The 13209-nt window shown below is 42.2% G+C and overlaps 1 protein-coding gene across 5 annotated transcripts in view; it reads right to left on the bottom strand.

Moving 5' to 3' along the window:
* The window catches only part of ACACA (acetyl-CoA carboxylase alpha), a 331795-nt gene that overhangs the window by 255667 nt on the left and 62919 nt on the right, over window positions 1–13209 (bottom strand). The window lies entirely within an intron of this gene.

The following is a 13209-nucleotide window of genomic DNA, read 5'->3' as shown; positions in this document are numbered from 1 at the left end:
GAAATCTAAAACTTCCAAGAGAAGACCCCTAAATGACAAGGGACAAGATTTAGGAATATTAGGATTTATCCAGTTATGCAGTCTTGAGCTAGTATTATTCCCTACAATTGAGAAGAGGAAGGAAAAAGTTTGGATCATGTAACCAAAGATGCAGTGAAGGTGGAGTTAAAACCTAGGACCAATCAAGCTCAAACTCTGACTGTCAAGTATTACAAGTGACTGCAGACTTGAACAGGTCACTTAACGTCTCTGTATATCGTACAGACAAGCCTCCTCATCTGTAAAATTAAAAAGAAAGTCTTCTGGGCAGTGGTGTGCACCTATAGTCCCAGCTACTTGGGAGGCTAAGGCAGAGGTGTGCTAGAGTCCAGGAGTTGGAGGCTGCAGTGTGCTATGACCACACCTGTGAAAAGCCAATGCACTCCACCCTGGGCAACATAGCAAGACCCCATCTCAAAAATAAATAAATTAATGAATTTAATTAAGTTTAAAGAAGGTCATATGTACCTCATGGGACTCCTGTGAAAACTAAGAATATATGAAAGGATTTTGTAAACTATAATGCAATAGGCCAGTGTTTTTCAAATTATGGGTTACCACCCAGCAAAACATTAAGAAATCAATTTAGCAAGTTATAAACAATATTTTGAAAATGAAATAAGATAGAAAATGTTAAGATATACCATAGTTTATGAGAGTATCCATAGTTTTGTAAATTTTTGTTTCAGTTATATATAGGTCATGATGTAAATGACATTTTATTATGAGTTGTGTCAAAAAAAGTCTTAAAGCAGCCAGATGTGGTGGCTCACACCTGTAATCCCAGCACTTTGGGAGGCCAAGATGGGCAGATCACCTGAGATCAGGAGCCAAAACCAGCTGGGCCAACATGGTGAAACCTCGTCTTTAATAAAAATACAAAAATTAGCCGGGCGTGGTGGTGTGTGCCTATAATCCCAGCTACTCAGGAGGCTGAGGCAGGAGAATCGCTTGAACCTGAGAGGCGGAGGTTGCAGTGAGCCAAGATCACCCCACTGCACTGTAGCCTGGGCAGGTGAGCAAGACTCTGTCTCAAAAAAAAAAAAAAAAAAAAAAAAAGCCTTAAAGCCACAACTAATCCTTACTCCCTCACCCCCTCCACTTTATAACCTCACTAGACAGCAAAGACAGCCAGTTAAGTACATAAACCAATGATTCTTAAAAGTGTCTCAACTGTTGGAAATTTGATGAAAGCTATGGACCTTTTCTTGACAAAAATGTACCCTCATACAAAATTTTCCTTCCATACAGGTTTGGGATTCCTAAACTCCTGCCCTGAGTTAGGTTAAGACCTCTTTCTCCAGAAAGAGGACTAAAGAAGAAGCTGACCTTTGGGGAAGGCTCATATAATTGCTGTCTTAGTTCTAAAACAAGGCCTTTTTCCAGATCCAGTCTGCCTACTCAAATAAAAATTATTTTCTTCATTATATAAAATTGTTGACAATGCCAAATTCTATTTAAAAAATACAGAGAGAGAACGGGGGCAGCCAAGATGGTCGAATAGGAACAGCTCCAGTCTACAGCTTCCAGCGTGAGCGACGCAGAAGACGGGTGACTTCTGCATTTCCATCTGAGGTACTGGGTTCACCTCACTAGGGAGTGCCAGACAGTGGGGGCAGGACAGTGGGTGCAGTGCACCGTGTGCGAGCCGAAGCAGGGCGAGGCATTGCCTCACTCGGGAAGCACAAGGGGTCAGGGAGTTCCCTTTCCTAGTCAAAGAAAGGGGTGACAGACGGCACCTGGAAAATCAGGTCACTTCCACCCTAATACTGCGCTTTTCTGATGGGCTTAAAAAAACGGCTCACCAGGAGATTATATCCCCCACCTGGCTCGGAGGGTCCTACACCCACGGAGTCTCGCCGATTGCTAGCACAGCAGTCTGAGATCAAACTGCAAGGTGGCAGCGAGGCTGGGGGAGGGGTGCCCCCATTGCCCAGCCTTGCTTAGGTAAACAAAGCAGCCAGGAAGCTCCAACTGGGTGGAGCCCACCATAGCTCAAGAAGGCCTGCCTGCCTCTGTAGGCTCCACCTCTGGGGGCAGGGAACAGACAAACAAAAAGACAGCAGTAACCTCTGCAGACTTAAATGTCCCTGTCTGACAGCATTGAAGAGAGCAGTGGTTCTCCCAGCACGCAGCTGGAGATCTGAGAATGGGCAGACTACCTCCTCAAGTGGGTCCCTGACTGCTGACCCCCAAGCAGCCTAACTGGAAGGCACCCCCCAGTAGGGGCAGACTGACACCTCACACGGCCAGGTACTCCTCTGAGACAAAACTTCCAGAGGAACGATCGGACAGCAGCATTCGCGGTTCACGAAAATCCGCTGTTCTGCAGCCACCGCTGCTGTTACCCAGGCAAACAGGGTCTGGAGTGGACCTCTAGCAAACTCCAACAGACCTGCAGCTGAGGGTCCTGTCTGTTAGAAGGAAAACTAACAAACAGAAAGGACATCCACACCAAAAACCCATCTGTACAACACCATCATCAAAGACCAAAAGTAGATAAAACCACAAAGATGGGGAAAAAACAGAGCAGAAAAACTGGAAACTCTAAAAAGCAGAGCATCTCTCCTCCTCCAAAGGAACACAGTTCCTCACCAGCAACAGAACAAAGCTGGACGGAGAATGACTTTGACGAGTTGAGAGAAGAAGGCTTCAGATGATCAAACTACTCCGAGCTACAGAAGGAAATTCAAACCAAAGGCAAAGAAGTTAAAAACTTTGAAAAAAATTTAGACGAATGTATAACTAGAATAACCAATACAGAGAACTGCTTAAAGGAGCTGATGGAGCTGAAAGCCAAGGCTCGAGAACTACGTGAAGAATGCAGAAGTCTCAGGAGCAGATGCAATCAACTGGAAGAAAGGGTATCAGTGATGGAAGATGAAATGAATGAAATGAAGCGAGAAGGGAAGTTTAGAGAAAAAAGAATAAAAAGAAACGAACAAAGCCTCCAAGAAATATGGGACTATGTGAAAAGACCAAATCGACGTCTGATTGGTGTACCTGAAAGTGACGGGGAGAATGGAACCAAGTTGGAAAACACTCTGCAAGATATTATCCCGGAGAACTTCCCCAATCTAGCAAGGCAGGCCAACATTCAGATTCAGGAAATACAGAGAACGCCACAAAGATCTCCTCAAGAAGAGCAACTCCAAGGCACATAATTGTCAGATTCACCAAAGTTCAAATGAAGGAAAAAATGCTAAGGGCAGCCAGAGAGAAAAGTCGGGTTACCCACAAAGGGAAGCCCATCAGACTAACAGTGGATCTCTCGGCAGAAACTCTACAAGCCAGAAGAGAGTGGGGGCCAATATTCAACATTCTTAAAGAAAAGAATTTTCAACCCAGAATTTCATATCCAGCCAAACTAAGCTTCATAAGTGAAGGAGAAATAAAATACTTTACAGACAAGCAAATGCTGAGAGATTTTGTCACCACCAGGCCTGCCCTAAAAGAGCTCCTGAAGGAAGCACTAAACATGGAAAGGAACAACCGGTACCAGCCACTGCAAAATCATGCCAAATTGTAAAGACCATCGAGGCTAGGAAGAAACTGCATCAACTAACGAGCAAAATAACCAGCTAACATAATAATGACAAGATCAAATTCACACATAACAATATTAACTTTAAATGTAAATGGACTAAATGCTCCAATTAAAAGACACAGACTGGCAAATTGGATAAACAGTCAAGACCCATCAGTGTGCTGTATTCAGGAAACCCATCTCATGTGCAGAGACACACATAGGCTCAAAATAAAAGGATGGAGGAAGATCTACCAAGCAAATGGAAAACAATAAAAGGCAGGGGTTGCAATCCTAGTCTCGGAGAAAACAGACTTTAAACCAACAAAGATCAAAAGAGACAAAGAAGGCCATTACATAAATGGTAAAGGGATCAATTCAACAAGAAGAGCTAACTATCCTAAATATATATGCACCCAATACAGGAGCACCCAGATTCATAAAGCAAGTCCTCAGTGACCTACAAAGAGACTTAGACTCCCACACAATAATAATGGGAGACTTTAACACCCCACTGTCAACATTAGACAGATCAACGAGACAGAAAGTTAACAAGGATACCCAGGAATTGAACTCAGCTCTGCACCAAGCGGACCTAATAGACATCTACAGAAGTCTCCACCGCAAATCAACAGAATATACATTTTTTTCAGCACCACACCACACCTATTCCAAAATTGGCCACATACTTGGAAGTAAAGCTCTCCTCAGCAAATGTAAAAGAACAGAAATTATAACAAACTGTCTCTCAGACCACAGTGCAATCAAACTAGAACTCAGGATTAAGAAACTCACTCAAAACCGCTCAACTACATGGAAACTGAACAACCTGCTCCTGAATGACTACTGGGTACATAACAAAATGAAGGCAGAAATAAAGATGTTCTTTGAAACCAACGAGAACAAAGACACAACATACCAGAATCTCTGGGACACATTCAAAGCAGTGTGTAGAGGGAAATTTATAGCACTAAATGCCCAAAAGAGAAAGCAGGAAAGATCCAAAATTGACACCCTAACATCACAATTTAAAGAACTAGAAAAGCAAGAGCAAACACATTCAAAAGCTAGCAGAAGGCAAGAAATAACTAAAATCAGAGCAGAACTGAAGGAAATAGAGACACAAAAAAACTCTTCAAAAAATTAATGAATTCAGGAGCTGGTTTTTTGAAAGGATCAACAAAGTTGATAGACCGCTAGCAAGGCTAATAAAGAAGAAAAGAGAGAAGAATCAAATAGACGCAATAAAAAATGATAAAGGGGATATCACCACCGATCCCACAGAAATACAAACTACCATCAGAGAATACTACGAACACCTCTACGCAAATAAACTAGAAAATCTAGAAGAAATGGATAAATTCCTCGACACATACACCCTCCCAAGACTAAACCAGGAAGAAGGTGAATCTCTGAATAGACCAATAACAGGCTCTGAAATTGTGGCAATAATCAATAGCTTACCAACCAAAAAGAGTCCAGCACCAGATGGATTCACAGCCGAATTCTACCAGAGGTACAAGGAGGAACTGGTACCATTCCTTCTGAAACTATTCCAATCAACAGAAAAAGAGGGAATCCTCCCTACACTCATTTTATGAGGCCAGCATCATCCTGATACCAAAGCCGGGCAGAGACACAACCAAAAAAGAGAATTTTAGATCGATATCCTTGATGAACATTGATGCAAAAATCCTCAGGCTGGTCGCAGTGGCTCATGCCTGTAATCCCAGCTCTTTGGGAGGCCGGGGCAGGCAGATCACCTGAGGTCGGGAGTTCGAGACCAGCCTGACCAACATGGAGAAACCCCGTCTGTACTAAAAATACAAAATTAGCTGGGCGTGGTGGCACATGCCTGTAATCCCAGCTACCCAGCTACTAAGGAGGCTGAGGCAGGAGAATTGCTTGAACCTGGGAGGCGGAGGTTGCGATGAGCCAAGATTGTGCCATTGCACTCCAGCCTGGGCAACAAGAGTGAAACTCCTACTTTAAAAAAGAAAAAAAAAGAAATCCTCAATAAAATACTGGCAAACCGAATCCAGCAGCACATCAAAAAGCTTATCCACCATGATCACACCATGATCAAGTGGGCTTCATCCCTGGGATGCAAGGCTGGTTCAATATACACAAATCAATAAATGTAATCCAGCATATAAACAGAACCAAAGACAAAAACCACATGATTATCTCAAGAGATGCAAAAAAGGCCTTTGACAAAATTCAACAACCCTTCATGCCAAAAACTCTCAATAAATTAGGTATTGATGGGACGTATCTCAAAATAATAAGAGCTATCTATGACAAACCCACAGCCAATATCATACTGAATGGGCAAAAACTGGAAGCATTCCCTTTGAAAACTGGCACAAGACAGGGATGCCCTCTCTCACCACTCCTATTCAACATAGTGTTGGAAGTTCTGGCCAGGGCAATTAGGCAGGAGAAGGAAATAAAGGGTATCCAATTAGGAAAAGAGGAAGTCAAATTGTCCCTGTTTGCAGATGACATGATTGTATATCTAGAAAACCCCACTGTCTCAGCCCAAAATCTCCTTAAGCTGATAAGCAACTTCAGCAAAGTCTCAGGATACAAAATCAATGTACAAAAATCACAACCATTCTTATACACCAATAACAGACAGAGAGCCAAATCATGAGTGAACTCCCATTCACAATTGCTTCAAAGAGAATAAAATACCTAGGAATCCAACTTACAAGGGATGTGAAGGACCTCTTCAAGGAGAACTACAAACCACTGCTCAATGAAATAAAAGAGGATACAAACAAATGGAAGAACGTTCCATGCTCATGGGTAGGAAGAATCAATATCATGAAAATGGCCATACTGCCCAAGGTAATTTATAGATTCAATGCCATCCCCATCAAGCTACCAATGACTTTCTTCACAGAACTGGAAAAAACTACTTTAAAGTTCATATGGAACCAAAAAAGAGCCCGCATCACCAAGTCAATCCTAAGCCAAAAGAACAAAGCTGGAGGCATCACGCTACCTGACTTCAAACTATACTACAAGGCTACAGTAACCAAAACAGCATGGTACTGGTACCAAAACAGAGATATAGATCAATGGAACAGAACAGAGCCCTCAGAAATAACGCCACATATCTACAACTATCTGATCTTTGACAAACCTGAGAAAAACAAGCAATGGGGAAAGGATTCCCTATTTAATAAATGGTGCTGGGAAAACTGGCTAGCCATATGTAGAAAGCTAAAACTGGATCCCTTCCTTACACCTTATACAAAAATTAATTCAAGATGGATTAAAGACTTAAACGTTAGACCTAAAACCATAAAAACCCTAGAAGAAAACCAAGGCATTACCATTCAGGACACAGGCATGGGCAAGGACTTCATGTCTAAAACACCAAAAGCAATGGCAACAGAAGCCAAAATTGACAAATGGGATCTAATTAAACTAAAGAGCTTCTGCACAGCAAAAGAAACTACCATCAGAGTGAACAGGCAACCTACAAAATGGGAGAAAATTTTCGCAACCTACTCATCTGACAAAGGGCTAATATCCAGAATCTACAATGAACTCAAACAAATTTACAAGAAAAAAACAAACAACCCCATTAAAAAGTGGGCGAAGGACATGAACAGACACTTCTCAAAAGAAGACATTTATACAGCCAAAAAACACATGAAAAAATGCTCACCATCACTGGCCATCAGAGAAATGGAAATCAAAACCACAATGAGATACCCTCTCACACCAGTTAGAATGGCAATCATTAAAAAGTCAGGAAACAACAGGTGCTGGAGAGGATGTGGAGAACTAGGAACACTTTTACACTGTTGGTGGGACTGTAAAATGGTTCAACCAGTGTGGAAGAGAGTGTGGCGATTCCTCAAGGATCTAGAACTAGAAATACCATTTGACCCAGCCATCCCATTACTGGGTATATACCCAAAGGATTATAAATCATGCTGCTATAAAGACACATGCACACATATGTTTACTGCAGCACTATTCATAATAGCAAAGACTTGGAACCAACCCAAATGTTCAACAATGATAGACTGGATTAAGAAAATGTGGCACATATACACCATGGAATACTATGCAGCCATAAAAAATGATGCATTCATGTCCTTTGTAGGGACATGGATAAAATTGGAAATCATCATTCTCAGTAAACTATTGCAAGGACAAAAAGCCAAACACCACATGTTCTCACTCATAGGTGGGAACTGAACAATGAGAATACATGGACACAGGAAGGGGAACATCACACTCTGGGGACTGTTGTGGGGTGGGAGGAGGGGGGAGGGATAGCATTAGGAGATATACCTAATGCTAAACGACGAGCTAATGGGTGCAGCACACCAGCATGGCACATGTATACATATGTAACTAACCTGCACATTGTGCACATGTACCCTAAAACTTAAATTATAATAATAATAAAATAAAATAAATAAATAAATAATATATCATGTGGCCAGGCGCAGTGGCTGACATCTGTAATCCCAGCACTTTGGGAGATGAAGACAGGCAGATCACTTGAGGTTCGGAGTTCGAGACCAGCTGGCCAACATGGTGAAACCCCACCTCTACTAAAACTACAAAAATTAGCCAGGCATCGTGGCAGACACCTGTAATCCCAGCCACTGGGGAGGCTGAGGAAGGAGAATAGCTTGAACCCAGGAAGCGGATGTTGCAGTGAGCCGAGAATGCAGTGAGCCGAGAATGCACCACTGCACTCCAGGCTGTAGACAAAGTAAGACTGTCTCTCAAAAAAAAAATATATATATATACATATATATTTTTAAATATATATATGTACTTTTTAAATACATATATATCCTATATATACACTATATATATAATGTATTCTTCAGCTTTTATTTGGAGACTCTTGAAAATTTTTGCAGAAGGCTCCCAAACTGTGCCTTATGTTCCTGAAAATGTGGTAAAGCTAATTACAGCTAATGTATTTAAGAGTCAGCCTGGGCCAGGAGTGGTGGCTCATGCCTGTAATCTCAGCCATTTGGGAGACTGAGGTGGGAGAATCCCTTGAGTCCAGGAGTTCGAGACCAGCCTGGGCAATATGACGAAACCCCATCTCTACCAAAAAAAAAAAAAAAAAAAAAAGCTGGATGTGGTAGCACATGCCCATGGTCCCAGCTACTTGGGAGGCTGAAGTGGGAGGATCACTTGAGCCCAGAAGGTCGAGGCTGAAGTGCCACTGTATTCCAGCCTGGCCAACAGAATGAGACCTTGTCTTAAAAACAAAAACAAAAACAAAAAAAGTCAGCCTGCATTTCATTCAAAGATTTTTTTTTTCTTTTTGTTGAGACAGAGTCTCAATCTGTCACCCAGGCTGGAGTGCAGTGGCACGATCTCAGCTCAATGCAACCTCTGCCTCCCGGGTTCGAGCGATTCTCCTGCCTCAGCCTTCCGAGTAGCTGGGATTACAGATGCATGCCACCACACCTGGCTGATTTTTGTATTTTTAGTAGAGACGGCGTTTCACCATGTTAGCCAGGCTGGTCTCAAACTCCTGATATCAGGTGATCCACCTGCCTCAGCCTCCCAAAGTGCTGGGATTATAGGTGTGAGCCAGTGTGTCCGGCCCAGAAATATTTTTCTAAATAAATACAACAGATTTTACCAAATTTAGTTAGCATATTCTCCTTGAACTCAAATTACACTGTATTTTCCATGCAATTCTAATAAAGAGGCAGCAATTAGTTTTCGTAGCCACTGATAAAAGTATCCAAGCTTATATAACATGTCCTTGCCTCTCAAGTCATAGTAAGTTCACTTAAATGTTTTAAAAGAGGCCGGGTGCAGTGGCTCACGCCTGTAATCCCAGCACTTTGGGAGGCCAAGGCAGGTGGATCACGAGGTCAGGAGTTCGAGACCAGCCTGGTCAAGATGGTGAAACCCCGTCTCTACTAAAAATGTAAAAATTAGCCAGGCCTGGTGGCGGGTGCCTGTAATCCCAGCTACTTGGGAGGCTGAGGCAGAGAACTGCTTGAACCTAGAAGGCAGAGGTTGCAGTGAGCCGAGATTGTACCACTGTACTCCAGCCTGGGCGACAGAGTGAGACTCTGTCTCAAAAAAAAAAAAAAAGTTTTCAAAGAGAATAAGTGAATTTGCCTTTTTCATTTTGTCATTTATTTTTTAATGGATTTTGGTTATTAATTCAGTGATTCATAAAAGGATTACAGAAAATTTTATTTTAAAAACTATTTTAATTTACCACAAGTTTTAAATTTTAAAATAACAAGAACTTGTGTTCCAAATAGTGAAACAGACACTGATTATTCAAAGATAAATAAGATTTGTCCCTAGCTAAGTGGCTATTAACACCTAAATATACAATTACGGTAGTATAATAATCTCTGAAAACACTTACAAAAAATATAAATGAAAAAAATAAAAAGATAAAAAGTAAAAAAGAAATTTAAAAATTTTTTTAAAAAGAAAAAAACCCTCTAGGCCAGGTGTGGTGGTTCACACCTGTAATCTCAGCATTCTGGGAGGCTGAGGCAAGAGGATGGCTTGAGCCCAGGAGTTTGAGACCAGCCTGGACACCATGGCGAAAACTGTCTGAAGACAGTGGGTCGGACTGGGCATGGCAGCTCACACCTGTAATCACAGCACTTTGGGAGGATGAGACAGGCTGACTGCTTGAGGTCAGGAGTTCGAGACCAGCCTGGCCAACATGGTGAAACCCAGTCTCTACTGAAAACACAAAAATTAGCTGGGCGTGGTGGCGTCCACCTATAATCCCAGCTACTTGGGAGGCTGAGGCAGGAGAATCACTTGAACCTAGGAGGCAGCGGCCACAATGAGCTGAGATCATGCCATTGCATTCCAGCCTGGGTGACAGAGCGAGACTCCTTCTCAAAAAAATAAATAAAAATAAATAAATAAATAAACTAAAAAGGCATAACCCACAAAAAGACCAAAAAAGAAATTAAAAAGTCTGGGTAGACAAGAAGACAATTTTCTTGGAAAGCAGACAGAAGAGCAATAAATGACTAGGCAAGCCCAAGAAAACTGAATCATAACCCATCTGTGGTAAAGTTACGAACAACACAATTTATGTCATAGGTTCCCCAAAATGTTCAGAAAGTGAAGGTGAAAGACAGCTAAAGAAAATAAGGAGGATTGGTTGAAATTGTTTCCGAAGCTTCAGATCATTACATTTTCTCTCCAACTAGTGAAGTCAGGTGCCTGCTGCTCTACCATCCTGAGACTTTAGGTTTATTCTTTAGAGAGGGTTAAACAGAGGGTTTCTAGATTGGGGGATACCAGTAACAGTAAGGGGCAGGGTACAATACTGAAAATAAATAAATTAAGTCAATATATTGAGTAAGATTTTCCGGTCCTCTTTCCCTAATCGTCACCCTCCCGGAGAGAGATTACAGGATCCTTCTTTTTTTTTTTTTTTTTTTTTTTTTTGAGACAGTGTCTCACTCTGTTGCCCAGGCTGGAGTCCAGTGGCATGATCTCAGCTCACCACAACCTCTGCCTCCCGGGTTCAAGAGATTCTTCTGCCTCAGTCTCCCGAGTAGCTGGGACTACAGGCCCGCACCACCATGCCCAGCTAATTTGATCCACCTGCCTTGGCCTCCCAAAGTGCTGGGATTATAGGTGTTAGCCACCGTGCCCAGCCTAAAGGATCCTTCTTTGGAGAATCTGACCAGCTCAAGGAGAAAAAAATAACTAAAGTTACTAACATCAACGTCCCTAATTGAGTCGCCCAACTAGATTACACTGTAGTAAGCTAACCACCTCTAATCAGCTTTCTACACTTCCTCTTAAATATAAACAGACAATAAAGATTACCAGATGTCTGAGAAAAACTTCAACATGAAAGACTAAAAACAAATAACTACCTGTAAATTTAAAAAATGCAACTTGAAGAAAAGAGATTACAGGGAACAAGAAACCATTAAAAACTACAAGGGTCGAGGGGAGGGGAAAGCAACTTCACCTCTGTGGTATTTTCCCAAAAAACCCATAACCCTAGTCTAATCATGAGAAAATATCAGACAAATTTGAATTGAGGGACATTCTATAAAATACTTGACGAGTACTATTCAAAATCATCAAGCCATTACAAAAAAGGAAAGACTAAAACTATCACAGATCAGGGGAGATTAATGAGACATGACCACTAAATACAATGTGGTATCCTACATTAAATATTGGAATAGAAAAACACATCACTAAAAAAGAAAAGCTACAGAAGGCCAGCATGGTGGCTCATGCCTGTAATCTCAACACTTTGGGAAGCCTAGGCAGGAGGATCACTTGAGGTTAGGAGTTTCACATTACAATGAGCTATAATGGAGCCCCTGCACTCTGGCCTGGGCGACAGAGAGGGACCCTATCTCTAGAGGAAAAAAACCCAGGAAATACAGTTTTATAGTTTAGTTACTATTGTACCAATATTAATTTCATAGTTTTGACTAAAGTATTATGGTTAGCCGGGCATGGAGGCATGCACCTGTAATCTCAGCTATTTGGGAGGCTGAGGCGGGAGAATCACTTGAACCCAGGAGGCAGAGGTTGCAGTGTGCCGAGATCGTGCCACTGCACTCCAGCCTGACCAACAGGGCAAGACTCTCTCTCAAAAAAAAAAAAAAAAAAGTATTATGGCTATGTAAGATATTAACAACTGCCTACTTGAGGGTAGCAGATGGGAGGAGGGAAACGATAAGAAAAAATATCTATTGAGACCAGGCGTGGTGGCTCACGCCTGTAATCCCAGCACTTTGGGAGGCCGAGGCAGGTAGATCACGAGGTCAGGAGATCGAGACCATCCTGGCTAACACAGTGAAACCCCATTTCTACTAAAAATACAAAAAAATTAGCCGGGCGTGGTGGTGGGCGCCTGTAGTCTCAGCTACTCAGGAGGCTGAGGCAGGAGAATGGCGTGAACCTGAAAGGTGGAGCTTGCAGTGAGCCGAGATCACGCCACTGCACTCCAGCCTAGGCGACAGAGCAAGACTCCATCTCAAAAAAAAAAAAAAAAAAAGATTTGATTGCCCTGCTAGATTATGGAATTGCATGCAGCCTGTAGCCCCTTTGTTTTGGTCAATTTCTCCCATTTGGAATGGCTACATTTACCCAATGCCTGTATTCCCATTGTATCTAGGAAGTAAATAACTTGCTTTTGATTTTACAGACTCATAGGCAGAAGGGACTTGCCTTGTCTCAGATGAGACTCTGGACTGTGGACTTCTGAGTTAATGCTGAAATGAGTTAAGACTTTGAGGGACTGTTGGGAAGGCATGATTGGTTTTGAAATGTGAGAACATGAGATTTGGGAGGGGCCAGGGGCTGAATGATATGGTTGGCTGTGTCCCCACCCAAACCTCCTCTTTAATTCCCACGTGTTGTGGGAGGGATCTGGTGGGAGGTAATCGAATTCTGGGGGTGGGTCTTTCCCATGTTGTTCTCCTGTTAGTGAATAAGTCTCACGAGTTCTGATGGTTTTAAAAACGGGAGTTTCCCTGCACAAGCTCTCTCTTTGCCTGCTTCCATCCACGTAAAACATGACATGCTCCTCCTTGCCTTCCACCATGATTGTGAGGTCTCCCTGGCCATATAGCACAGTAAGTCCATTAAACCTCTTTCTTTTGTAAATTGTCCAG

This window comes from Pongo pygmaeus, chromosome 19, assembly GCF_028885625.2.
Source record: "Pongo pygmaeus isolate AG05252 chromosome 19, NHGRI_mPonPyg2-v2.0_pri, whole genome shotgun sequence".
Lineage (NCBI taxonomy): Eukaryota > Metazoa > Chordata > Mammalia > Primates > Hominidae > Pongo > Pongo pygmaeus.
Note: the sequence above shows the minus strand (reverse complement) of the source record. Positions and strands in the feature narration are given on the sequence as shown.